The sequence below is a fragment of the Trachurus trachurus genome (genome assembly GCF_905171665.1).
Source record: "Trachurus trachurus genome assembly, chromosome: 17".
Classification (NCBI taxonomy): Eukaryota; Metazoa; Chordata; class Actinopteri; order Carangiformes; family Carangidae; genus Trachurus; species Trachurus trachurus.
The window spans coordinates 12,255,916-12,269,085 of NC_139900.1; positions in this window are offsets into that span (position 1 = coordinate 12,255,916).

Sequence of the window (13,170 nt, forward strand, 5' to 3'; positions counted from 1 at the left end):
ATGTTAAATCATATTAATAGTCGCCTCATAGGTTATCAGACTCCTACTTAAAGGTGTACAGAAAAGAAAATTGAATTTGAGCCCACTCTGGATCATAAAATTAATGTAATAACTCATCTTTCAGACGATGTAGATCAAACTTTGTGCAAAATTCTATTTTTGAGTAAATCCGGGATGAAAGTGTGTATTTTTTTTCCCGCATTGGATAATGCAGGCGCACGGATTATACGTCAGCCTGTACACGATTCACCAGCCACTGCTATTGGATCCGTAATCCGTCATTCAAATGTCTGAGACACGCACACACACACAGAGCTCGGGCTCGCCCCAAGCTTTGAATATCCCGCCCGCTCGATAACGACCAATCAAATTCGTTTTCCTTACTCGGGTAAACTCGTGTTGCAGCTCGTGACAACTCGGCGCGACAAACAGGACAAACGGCCATTTCTGTACACCTTTAAGCTACTATTTTTTTCTAACACACTGTCTCTGATAATGTACCTTTAGGGGGTAAATACGTGTACCTTAGAAGTACATATATGTACCTTTTGCCATTCTGGAACATTTATGTGCCTTTTCTACCCCCAAAAGGTACACATAGGTACTCTAGAGTACAATAATTGGCCCTATAGGCTACAGTAGGACAGAACTGTACCTTTAAGTACAGAAATGTCCCCCTTCTGTACCCCTATTTTTCTCTGTGCTCCTCAGTGTAAAACCAATCTGGAAAAACACAGAGACATGTGGACCATCAGTTTGGGGGTAAGAAGTCACAAGAAACACACACCATTCAGGATGAAGAGAACAGTGCAACTATTAGGAAAGATGTGAATGTGTGTGTGTCTGTTTTCTATCCTCCCAGGTTCTGAATTACGCTTGTAATTGTGGTGGTTCTGGTCTGCGGCACCTTCCCAAGTCCTCCCAGGATCTGATGCTGATGCTGCTGCTGCTGCTGCTGCTGCTGCTGCTGCTGCTGAAGGTGACTGTTTGTACAAACATCTGATGGGACACTCAACTCTTTGATTGCTTTTCTTCTTCCTCCTTTTCACTTCTACTCATGCCTTCTTTCCTCTCTTTCTTTGCAGGATGTTGGCAAAAAGCAAAGACGGAGAAAAAGAATGAGGATGGTGTCGAAGAAAATGTTGACACTTCAGACCCCTTTACAAGAAATCAGCTTGACACTGACATCTGTTTGATGGTCACCGATGACTACTGCTGGTTGTTTATTTTAATGTTTTAGTTGTTGAAGAGGGTTAGGGCTATGTTGCAGCCAATTTGTATCTGTCTGTCTGTGTGTGTGTGTGAATGAATGTGGGTGTGTCAGTGGTGAGGCACTATGGTTGCTAGGGGTTACCTGCACACCTGTGGGCTTGGGTGGTTAATGGACAAAGGTTAGATAAGGGAGACACAGCTCAGTAGTGTCAGGGAATCAGGCACTGGGAAGCCACACAGTTTTTCAACCGTGTCTGTGTGTGTGAGAGGGCTGAATGAGTTTTGTATCACCGTCTTAGCACTTTTGTATGAGCTCATTTTTAAGTTTAATTAGCACCCGGCTTTTTGTAGGTGTTTTTTAAAGATGTAAAATTAATAAAGTGTTAAACTTATTGCCAATGGAGGACCTCATGTTTCACACACCACCAGGAGTTGAAAACGCCTTCAGATTCCCTCAAGTGGCCCTATTTTTGTTGGTAGCTAGATTGCCACTACAGGCTAGGTAGAAGGAAAAGGACATGTTTTGCCTCCCCAAACTTTAAACTTTACAAATCTTATTATATCAACTGCCTCCACCACCAAGTTTTTGCTGTCTCCATAGATGAGATCGGATCATTTCCCTCCTCATCCAAGTGACAGCTGACAGATCTGATCAGGCCAGGTCATGGGAGGAGCGACCTGCTCCTGCTCCACCCCCTACCCCCTTCCTGTGTAAATTGGGTACAAGGACTTCAGAGACACCTTGCAACTTCAGAGACACAGAGGGACTTCACAGAACATCAGAGCCCCTTTGGAGCAAACGACCCTACTCCTGTTCTCGGGAGAGCTGATTGGCCAAAGGCTCTTGGGGGTGGTGTCACCTCTAAAGTATTTGTGTAGCCCAGAAGTTTCTCACAACCAGATTGTGCAGCAGTCGACAGGTAACTATTCTTTCATGACTCTTCTCTGCTTTGGAGGACTCAACACTTTGTGGCTTTTTCTTCTTTTTTACTCACATAATTTTCCTCTGATTGATTGCAGGATGGAGAGCTCAAAGAGCACACAGAAAAATGAGAAGTTGGCAGAGAAGGAGAAGCCTGGTAGGATTTTTACTTTATTTATTTCACAAATTTACAGCACAACAAAAAAATGTTTCTTTCTCAGTGACTATTTGTGCTCCAACACTGTCATGTCTGTCTCCTACAGCTGAGGCACCTCAGAGCCTCTCCTCCACTGTAACCTCCACGGTTTCAACACCGCCGACCTCCTCCTCCACGCCGTCCACCTCTGGAAAGAGGAAAGACAAGAAAAAGCATGGTAAGAATAAATCTTTAACCTATAACACCTTGACAAGTAAAAGACACGTTTCTGTCTCAGTGACTATTTCTGCTCCAACACAGTCATTTCTGTGTCCTACAGTTGAGGCACCTCAGAGCCTCTCCTCCTCTCTGGGGACACGGTCCACATCGGCCTGTACTCCTACACGCTGCACTCAATATCGACGGAAGCTGCGGGCGGAGAAGGACAGGGAGCTGCTGGCCCAGGGCCGTGGCCAGCAGTCACAACCTGGGGCTCCCTGCGATGTCTGTGGGGAGCCCAGACACATAGACTCTGGCCACGCGTTTTACAAGGGCCAGTACTTCTGCAGCGTGGAAGACGAGCCGGACATGAGGTCGCCCCAGGAGTGGCTGATGGAGCAGCAGACCGCTGACGGCCCCGCTCCTGTGTCACGCACAACAGCGTGGAGGAAAAGGAAGAAGGAGGAGGGAGAAGAAAACCCCCCAAAAAGAAAGAAATCAAAACTCAGAACATGCCAGCGCTGTGGCCAACCAGCCAGTAAAGAATATGGCCACAGCCAGTACAACGCTAAAGACAAAAAACATTTTTACTGTGCTCTCTATGAGGGAACTGCTGTTGACCTGTGGCTGGCACAGAGGAGGCAGGAGGACAGCCAGCAACAGGAGGAGCAGGAGGAGGAGGAGGAGAAGGAGGAGGAGGAGGAGGACAGCCAGCAACAGGAATAGCAGGTGGAGGTGAAGCAGGAGGAAGAGGAGGAGGAGGAGGTGGTGGTGAAGCAGGAGGAGGTGAAGCAGGAGGAAGAGGAGGAGGAGGAGGTGGTGGTGAAGCAGGAGGAGGTGAAGCAGGAGGAAGAGGAGGAGGACAGCCAGCAGTAGCTGCTGCTACTGAAAAACAGACTGACATTTTCCAGGGATGCAAACAGCGCGCCGAAAAGCGCAACTCGCTTTTTTCATGACCAATTAGGTGACTTGTGTGAGTCGTTCAGATCCGAAGAGTTTTTGTTTTTGGGAGGGGGGGGGGGGGTCTCAGCGTCTCAGCTGGGGTCAGTAAAATGTTTTTCTAACAGGCTGACAGTGACAATCACGTGACACTGAGGCAAACGCATTCATGGTTGTCTCTGATTATACTGATAACAGCCTACCTCCAATGTTGACGCGCGACATGCGCGCTCATTAAAAAGCGACGCGTATCCGCGTGCAGTCGGTGCGACGGCGACGCCGTTTTCCCCCCCCGTGCATGTCCGTGGAGCTGTGCGCCGCGGACATGCACGGTTCCCTACGTTGCTGTGTCAGGCAGGTGTCTCCCACGGAGCTCTGCCCCGTTTCAGAGGTGAAGGAAGCCCTAAGTGGAAAGACGTCGCCTCCGCGTTGTAGAATGTGTTCAATTCAAAGAGTGAAACTAACACATTATATAGGCCTAGCTATACACGCTGAATGAAACATCCCATGTCTTTATTTATTCAGTTTATTTGAATAGTAATAATTATGACTAACATTCAGTGAAGACCTAAAAATCAGTAGGCTATCTCCAAAGTGGAAATATTGTAAAGGAATTTTTGTTTTAAAGCATTTTTAATATAGAAATGTTGGCCTTCTGAAAACTATGTCCATCTGCACTCAATACTTGGTTGGGGTTGAACTACCGGAAATTGACTTTTCCGTGATATTTGTTAATGGTGACCCCCCCGGGAAATTCCTCTCTTTTTTGGTCCTGACCCATTTGCATCCCTGATTTTCAATTCTTTGTGTGTTTTTTCCAATTTTAATTTATTTTTTAAATAAATCTCTAGTGAAAATTACTTCTATGTCTTCTATGATTCTGTATCATTCATCACTCAATCAATCCAATAGGCTTTATGCACAGCTCCACTACTTCCTGAACTTAAGCCAGCTCCTTTATTTCCTGTTTTACATAATTGGACAGACTGATTAATCCAGGTGTGTCTGACCATTGTTGTGAGGTCAGACACACCTGGATTAATCAGTCTGGAGCTGGCTAAAGTTCAGGAAGTAGTGGAGCTGTGCATAAAGCCTATTGTGTCACAATACATGTTTTGGGGCATTTTTTTACAGACACAAATAGCACAGAAAGTGTTAAGAGATTGTAGATATAGTCTATATATATTATAAACATATCATGTTTATAGAGCAACTTTTACAGACACAAATAGGCCTATTACAGATATATATATAGTATAAATATGTTCCTGCTGACAGATCTATGATATTATAGATATAAGAAGCTAGATATAGTATAACCATATGTTGGATGACAGATCTAATTGATATATGGATAAACTTATATGGTTCTAGATGACAGATCACATAGATAACATGGTGAAAATACGACAAGAGATTGTGTGGGGTGCCACCGAGACCAGGGGCCTCATTTATCAAAGAGGGTGTAAAACTGCTACTAAATATTTGCGTACGGCGAAAAGACGAAAATGGCGTACACCCTAAATATTTACACCTTTTTCAGATCAATCAAACTGTGCGTATGCACAACTCTCCGCAATAAATCACACCGGAGCCAAGAATGGTGCACACGTGAACACACCTCTTACTCCACCCCCGGAACGCCTATATAAACTATATATGGTCAGCACGTGCATATTTAATTAGCCATGTGCTCTCTGTGGCGCAGCAACTTTTGTGACAACAAAGTGACAACGGAGACAACGGGCGGAGGACGGGGGAAAGAAGCGGAACTTCTCCGCTTCTCCGAAAGCAGATACACGGGCAATAAATCAGTCAGAAAAATGATCTTGCATTTTAATAAGCTACAATAAAAACAAAAACCTCCCAAATCTCAACAAAAGGGAGCAGAAAGAAGAAGAATCTTATGGAATCTGCCCGTTTATCCCAGAAAATCTTTTTTTTTTTTTTTTTTTTTTTTTTTTTTTACCTAGATGTTAAAACAATGTAGGAAGCAGGACGATAGTTACCATTACTTTGCAGGCCTTCCCACTACACAGTACAGCTCTACTGGACTCGGTTTAGGTCATTTTTACAGCTGAGTCCTTTCTCCTCAGGGCCGCGTTGTCTCGCTCTTTATTCTCTCCTCTCGTCAGCTCCAAACACACGTGCACCTCGTTAACTCAGGTGACAGAATAACAACAGTCTCAGTAGCTGCAGATCAGTGTGCGCTGCTGCCGGTGTGTTTTTAAACTTGGATGGTTTGATCCTTGTCGGACGTCACACATAGCCTAATCAAAAAAGCAAAATCCACAATGCGCTCTGTTTATCAATTAACATAGAGCCTATAGTGTTATTATAGAGCGGGTTGGATTGCCAGCATCAACGGTCCACCACTACCACAATTACTTCAAAAAATCCTACTGTGCTCTTCTAAATGTACTCCGCGCTCCTCTCTCCCTCTCACACTGCAGTTCTCTGACTCAGCAACGGTGTCGCCAATTCCTCCTGTTCCTCAAAAAAGGCGTACGCCAGGGTCAAATGGGTGTAAATGTCCGCACTTTTCCCCGTCAGGTTTTGGCTTGATAGATCCCAAATTTGGCGGAGAAAAGTGCGTACGCACAAAACGAGGGGAAAATGGCGTAAAAAAAGGTGTATCCACAATGATAAATGAGGCCCCAGAGCTGTGCAGCATGCTGGGCCGTTGCTAGGAATTCTGGGCCCCCTTAAAGAATACTAAAGTGGGCCCCTCCGCCTAACTTTTCCAGTTTTTTTTCTTAGACTACGTATGTATTATTTTTTATTTAGCCTACCTTGTTTTGATGCTAATGCAGCATTACACTGCAAAAACCCAAGTATCTTACCAAGAATATTTGTCTTATTTCTAGTCAAAATGTCATTTCTAGTCAAAACAAATATCATTCTACTTAAAATAAGACACATCATATTAAAAGAAGCTTGTTTTTAGACACTTTTTACTTCTTTCAAGCATATTTTCACTTGGAATAAGTAGAAAAAATCTGATAGTGGAACAAGTTTTTCTTCCTTATTACAAGCACAAAAAACATGTTTTCACTGGCAGATTTATCTACTTATTTCAAGTGAAAATTAGTTTGAAACAAGTGAAATGATCTAAAAACAAGTTAATTTTTAGGTTATGAGTCTTATTTTAAGTGGAAAGAGATTAGCTTTGACTAGAAATGAGACATTTGGACAAGAAATAAGACAAATATTCTTGGTAAGATGTTGAGTTTTTACAGTGTGTAGCCTACTATGAGTATTAGTCACGGTCTTACACAGAATAAATCAGTCATACAAAGATTAGACTACTGGGGTTTTTTATGGGCCTCACTGGGAGCTGGGCCTCTAGAATTATCATCACCTTTCTCCCCTATACAACAGCCCTGCAGCATGTCTGCTCCTCTGTTATACGGCTGAATATCGGACCTTAAAACGCTGCGATGGACCGGCTAATTGCAGAGCAGCACTCAATGGAGCCGTGTGTTAAAAAAAAACCATATAGGCTGCATTGACTGATCGACGTATCAACATATTGCGAGCTTTGATTGACTGCCTGACTGGGGATAGGCGGATCGATAGGCAGTGCCTGCTCCTCCGGCGGCCGCGTGGCTAATTTGCATATGAAAACAAGGCGAAAAGGAGACGACACGGTGCTGCTGCTGCTGCAGAAGGTGTCTGTTTGTACAAACATCTGATGGGACACTCAACTCTGATTGCTTTTCTTCTTCCTCCTTTTCACTTCTACTCATGCCTTCTTTCCCCTCTTTCTAACTTTGCAGGATGTTGGCAAAAAGCAAAGACGGAGAAAAAGAATGAGGATGGTGAGTAAGAAAATGTTGACATTTCAGACCCCTGTACAAGAAATCAGCTTGACACTGACATCTGTTTGATGGTCACTGATGACTACTGCTGGTTGTTTATTTTAATTTTTTGTGTGTGTGTTATGTAGTACATGTTTTAGTGTACAATTTAATGATTTGCTCATATAATCTATAACCTTTTCCCATAAGGGGAGGATCTTGGAACATTCCCATAATGCATGGATAAGTGTGCCACTTTCTGTCCCACATTTCCAACATAGATCATTATTAATTAGGCCCATTCTGTTAAATCTTGATGGTGTGAAATAATATCTATGGATTATTTTATACTGAATAAATTTGCCCCCTGGCTTGATTTAATTTGGCTAATAATTTTTTTTATTGAAGACTTAAAAAGAAAGTAGGAGGAGCTAACAGTTTTAAGGTATAAAGGAAGGCCATTCCACAAGACAGCTGCTGAGTAAAGGAGAGACAACTTTCCCATACAGCTCTTGAATCGGCAGAGCCTGCAGTCAGTGGAGCTCCACCTGGTGGAGTAATTGTGTGTGTAGTAAATTTGCTGGTGTTTACCTACTATATGGAATTTTGCTTTCTGATTGCCAAAAAAAGGAGTAATTGAATGTGTTAGAAGCTCTTAATACATGCTGATATATTGGGTGGATTAATGTAATGTAGTTTCTGCTGCTATTTTTTGGAAAGCTGCTGCTGAACTAAGTTTTGTTGTATTGTTTTATCAGTGCAGTGACAATAAAGTATCCATCTATCTATCTTATTTGTGACTTTTTTTTTTTTTTTTTTTTTAAATAAAAACCACTGTATAATACCTACAGTTAGCTGCAGACTTGCTGGTGCACATAATGAAGCATCAATAGCAATAAGCAAAAAGAATAAGAAACATGTATTTATTATTTATGTTTTATCAAAAAACAAAACAAAACAAAACAAAACACAATTATGATGCCCCCTTTTTGTCCTGTCCTTTCCACACCAGCCAAGCGAGGCTGGTGGAAGGACTCCAAAGACGTGGAGCCCCTCGTGCGGCGATAAACCCGGACCGGCAGCCTGAACAAGGGCGGCGTCATCCTGCCGGTCCGGGTGCACAGCTGCATGCCGGGTGGGTCTTGGATGCAGAAAGCGTCGAGCAACGGGATGCCCAGGCTGTCGTGTCCTGCAGGTCCTGGATGAGGAGCGTCGACTCCTCGGCCCCACGTGTCCTACGACGACAGTGGAACCGCCACTCCTTCTTGGAGAGTCATTGGTTGACCTCGGCCTCGGTCAGGTCGACCATCCCGTGCCTCCCCTCCAGCTGCATCCACCTCGAAGATGCAGTGAGACAGCTGCCTCATGAAGGCAGGGTGCAGCTCGTGGCTCTGTGTGGTGGCACCTGATGAAAAACGTCTCATCAGGTGCCAGATGTCGAGCCGAACCAAGAGCTGTCCCCACTCCTGAGATCCAGAATAATAATATGTTAAATCATTTATATTACATTTTAACTGTCATTGGGAGCATTAGGATTTACAGTCTCTGATTCACACCTGAAACAAGGCAGCTGTCTCCGATAAGCCGTCTCTTTTGCAGCAGTCACGGTTCACTAGATGACCTCTGTACACACACAGACAGACAGAGCTGTGGTGTAAAATATGAAATTGTGAGACACAACTTGCCATCTTGGTTGAATCCATCTTCAAGATGGATCCAAAGGTGGACGTGATCCTGGCCTTGAATTCATCCAGCCGCGTCAGGACGTCGTAGCCGAACACCGTCAGCAGCCAGAAGAAGGGGTCAGGGGACGCGGAAGGCTGATTGTAGATCGGCCGGGGTTGGGGAGGGTACCACTAGACGTTCAGCTGGTTGATGAGCTGACCCCTCCCCGTGCTGCTCCTGGTAAACAGCACCCGACCGATCCACTGCTGCTGCTCCGCAGTGAGAGCTGCCCGCCAGGACACAGGCAGCAGCTGGAGGGAGAGCAAGAGAAACACAAAGCACCTTAATACTTTAGGAAATGACTTTATGGGTGAGGACAGCAGTGACCTCTGAGACCTGACAGGTGACATGTACCGTTTGACAGACAGCTTTACCTCAGCACTGCTAAAAGATTAGAGACTTGCAGACAGCAGCATGCTTTTACTGTTCAACAATATACAATGGATTCAAAAGTAGAAACCAGTAAATTACTTTTAAAACAAGTTTAATAATCTCAAATATTTGCAGTGTATAGAGCAAAATATTAAGAGCAGTCAAAATGAATCCCAGCCTCTCTTTCATAAACAATATTCCACATCTAACACTTTATTTTTACTACTTACACTCTTCCAGGTCAACTACCGCCTTGACCATCTCCTCAGATGATGTTGAGGGAAGAGCTGGTCTGGAGGAGGCTGCAGTCACACAGAGGGGATCAACCAAGAGCAAAAACAGTGAACATGAGAAAAACAGTCAAGTTGAACTCTGTTATGTGATTTAGAGTCAGACTGCACTGGAACTGGACTTGCGTGGAAATGCAGGTTTCGGTCAATACATCCATGGTTTCGGTGCACACAGCTTCTGCACCTTGGCCTGCATTTCCACCCCAGACAGAGAACGCCGCCCAGAGAGAAAGGCCTTGATGACGGGGCCAAGAGGCCTACAATGAGAATAAATGACACACAACAGCATGTATAATGTCACAACATGACAAATACTTTTCTGCAGAGAGTGCATCTATTCATTTTTAACATCACAGCTTTAAAACACGTACGTTGATTTGCTCTTGGCGGCCAAGACAGAGGCTGCAGCTCTCTCCGGAGGTAGTTGACAAACCTGTGCAAATCAGAGAGCTTGTTAGATGAATCTAATCACCACAGGAGCTTACATGGGAACTGCCCATTGGTCCGACCTCCCATTGGTTCGACCTCCCGTTACTCCGACAAAATACCCACTGGTCCGACCTCCCATTGGTCCGACCTCCCGTTACTCCGACAAAATCAACCACAAGTCGGACCAATAGGAGTTCGAACCAATGGGTGGTCCCGTTAGTTCGAACTGTCATCGCTACTTTGTGACAAGCTCTTCCATTGATAGGAGCATGCAGCTTTCTCTCTCTCTCTCTCTCTCTCTCTCTCTCTCTCTCTCTCTCTCTCTGACATGTATCGTTCTCTCTCTCTCTCTCACTTCCTGTCGGGGTGCATGCTGGGAGTGTGTGTGCTGCGGAGTGAGTCCTGAGTGAGAGTGGCTGGTGGTGAGTTTTCGGTGGTTTTCAAACTTTTCCCTCTGGTTTCTGACTGTGCTGGATGGTTGCATTGTAGGTTTTGTGACAGTTATTGTGCTAGTGGGCTCGGAGCCGGTGTCCCCGGCGGGGATGGCGTCCGCGAGGAGGACGCCGTCTCTCTCCATCCGACACGCGGTTCGGGTCCAGCCTGAGCCGTCGGTGCCGGTGGAGGAGGTTCTGCTGGCGGCAGGAGACCGCGTGGGGCATGAGAACCTGAGCTACGCCTCCAGGCTAAACCGGAGTGTGGTGGTGTTTCTGAAGGAGGAGAGGTTTGTGGCGGAGCTGATAGCGAGCGGCGTCACGCTGAACGGGATTTACCTGCAGGTCTCGCCGCTCGCTGCGCCCTCCACCCGGGTCATTGTGTCAGGTGTTCCCCCGTTTATCCCGGACGAGCTGCTGGAGGAGCAGCTGTTGCGCTTTGGGAAGCTGGCGAGCGGGTTTAAGACGGTGGGTTTGGGCTGTAAGAATGAGAAACTGAAGCATGTGCAGTCCTTTAGGAGGCAGGTGTTTATGTTCCTCACGTGTCCGTCTCAGACGCTGGAGGTTTCATTCAGGGTCAGACATGAGGAGGGACATTACATGGTGTACGCCAGCACTGGTAGAATGAAATGTTTTGAGTGTGGAGATGTGGGCCACAAGCGGACTGCGTGTCCTCGCAGGGCGGCCGAGGCGCGCCCCGGGCCCGCGGCAGCAGCGGACGCCGCTGCGGAGGACGCGGCAGACACCGCGGCTCCGGGGGAGGGCGATGCCCCCCCGCCGGACGCAGCCGATGTCACGGAAGAGCAGAGCGGGCAGGAAGAAAGTCAGGCTGGGGAACAGGTGGCCGAGACAGGCGGGGAAGCAGGGAATGAAGACAGGGCAGCAGCTGCAGCAGCTGCAGCAGCTACAGCAGTGGAGGGACAGGGAGGAGCAGAGGAGGTGAATGGAGAGGGTTCAGGAGGCAGCAGAAGACAGACAGCTTCATCTGAACACAGTCAGGCTGCTGCAGACGGAGACTCAGGTGCAGTGGAGGGGGATGAGGATATGGACTTTGAGACCGACTCTGACTGTGTCTCTGTGGCAGATTCCCAGTCAGGGGGTGGAGATCTGTACACACTGGAGGACATTAACCTGTTCCTCGATGAGACCTTTGGTAAGTCTGTGAAAGTGGCTGATCTTTTTCCTGATGTTCAGAAGTTCATTAGGAGTGTGTCGACTCTACAGAGGGTTGTTGGCTTGGACTTGTTGGATGAGAAGAAACGTTTTCGGTTAAAGAAACACTTGACAGGGCTCAGGAAAGTGATTAGGGCAAACAGAGGGAAAGGGTCAAAAAGGCGAAAAATTCGTAAGTAAAATGATGATGTTTGTGTTGCACCTGGTGGTCCTTCTCTTACTGTCTCTTTTTTCTGTCTCCATCTCTCTCTCTCAGTTTAAGATGCACCAGGTGAGGTTAGGCTCTTTAAACATTAACGGGGGGAGGAGTCAACAGAGGAGGGCGGTTATTTCAGAAATGATCACACAGAAAAAATTGAATATTATTTTTCTTCAGGAAACACACAGTGATGTAGGGAATGAGACAGACTGGGGTTTGTGGTGGCAGGGGCAGTATGTCCTGTCTCATGGGACAAACTTATCTGCCGGTGTGGCCGTCCTCTTTTCTCCAGGGCTGAACGTCCACATCCTGTCCACCACAGAGATAGAGGCAGGCAGGGCTGTAGCAGTCAGAGCAGAAATACAGGACATCTCCTTCTGCTTTGTAAATATTTATGCTCCGAACCAGGGCTCACACAGGCTGGACTTTTTCCAGAAAGTAAAAGATTTCTTGCAGCAGTGTGATCAGAGTGAATGTGTGGTGATGGGGGGCGACTGGAATTGTACAACAGATTTCACAGTAGACAGGACAGGGGAGGAGCCTCACCTGCAGTCGTCAGCTTTATTGTCACGGGTGGTTTCAGAGTCAGGACTGGTGGATGTGTGGAGGCTTAAACATCCTCAGGCGAGGCAGTATACTTGGGTAAGGGTGGTCGATGGGAGGGTGAGGGCAGCCAGGCTGGACAGGCTCTACATCAGCCATGGCTACAGCAACAGGCTACTGAGCAGCCATATTCTCCCAGTAGGTTTCACTGACCATCATTTAGTCACTGTAGAGTTTCACAGCTCACCAACCACCAGAGGCAGCTCCTACTGGCACTTTAATGTGAGGCTGTTACAGGACCAAGTTTTCTGTCAGACTTTTCAGACTTTTTGGGGAACATGGAGGGACAGGAAGAGGGAATTTGTGTCTCTGAGTCAATGGTGGGAGGTGGGAAAGGCTCACATTAGGGTTTTCTGTCAGCAGTACACAAGTCACTCCACAGCAACAGTCAGGAGAGCCATTAAGGACCTAGAGAAGGAAATTGGGGATTTGGAGAGCAGTGTTCTTACTGGCAGCAGCACAGACAGCGGCAGACTCCATCTTAAAAAGCAGGAACTAGGTTCTTTCATGCAGGAGAGGGTTAAAGGGGCCCTGGTCAGGTCTCGCTTTATAAATATTAGAGACATGGACGCTCCCACTTCTTTTTTCTTTAATTTGGAGAGGTCTGTGTCGCAGACCAAGCAGATGGTCTGTCTCCGCCTCCCTGATGGCTCTTTATCCACGGACCCAGTGAAGATGAGGCAGCATGCTGTGGATTTTTACAGCGCCCTCTACAGGAGG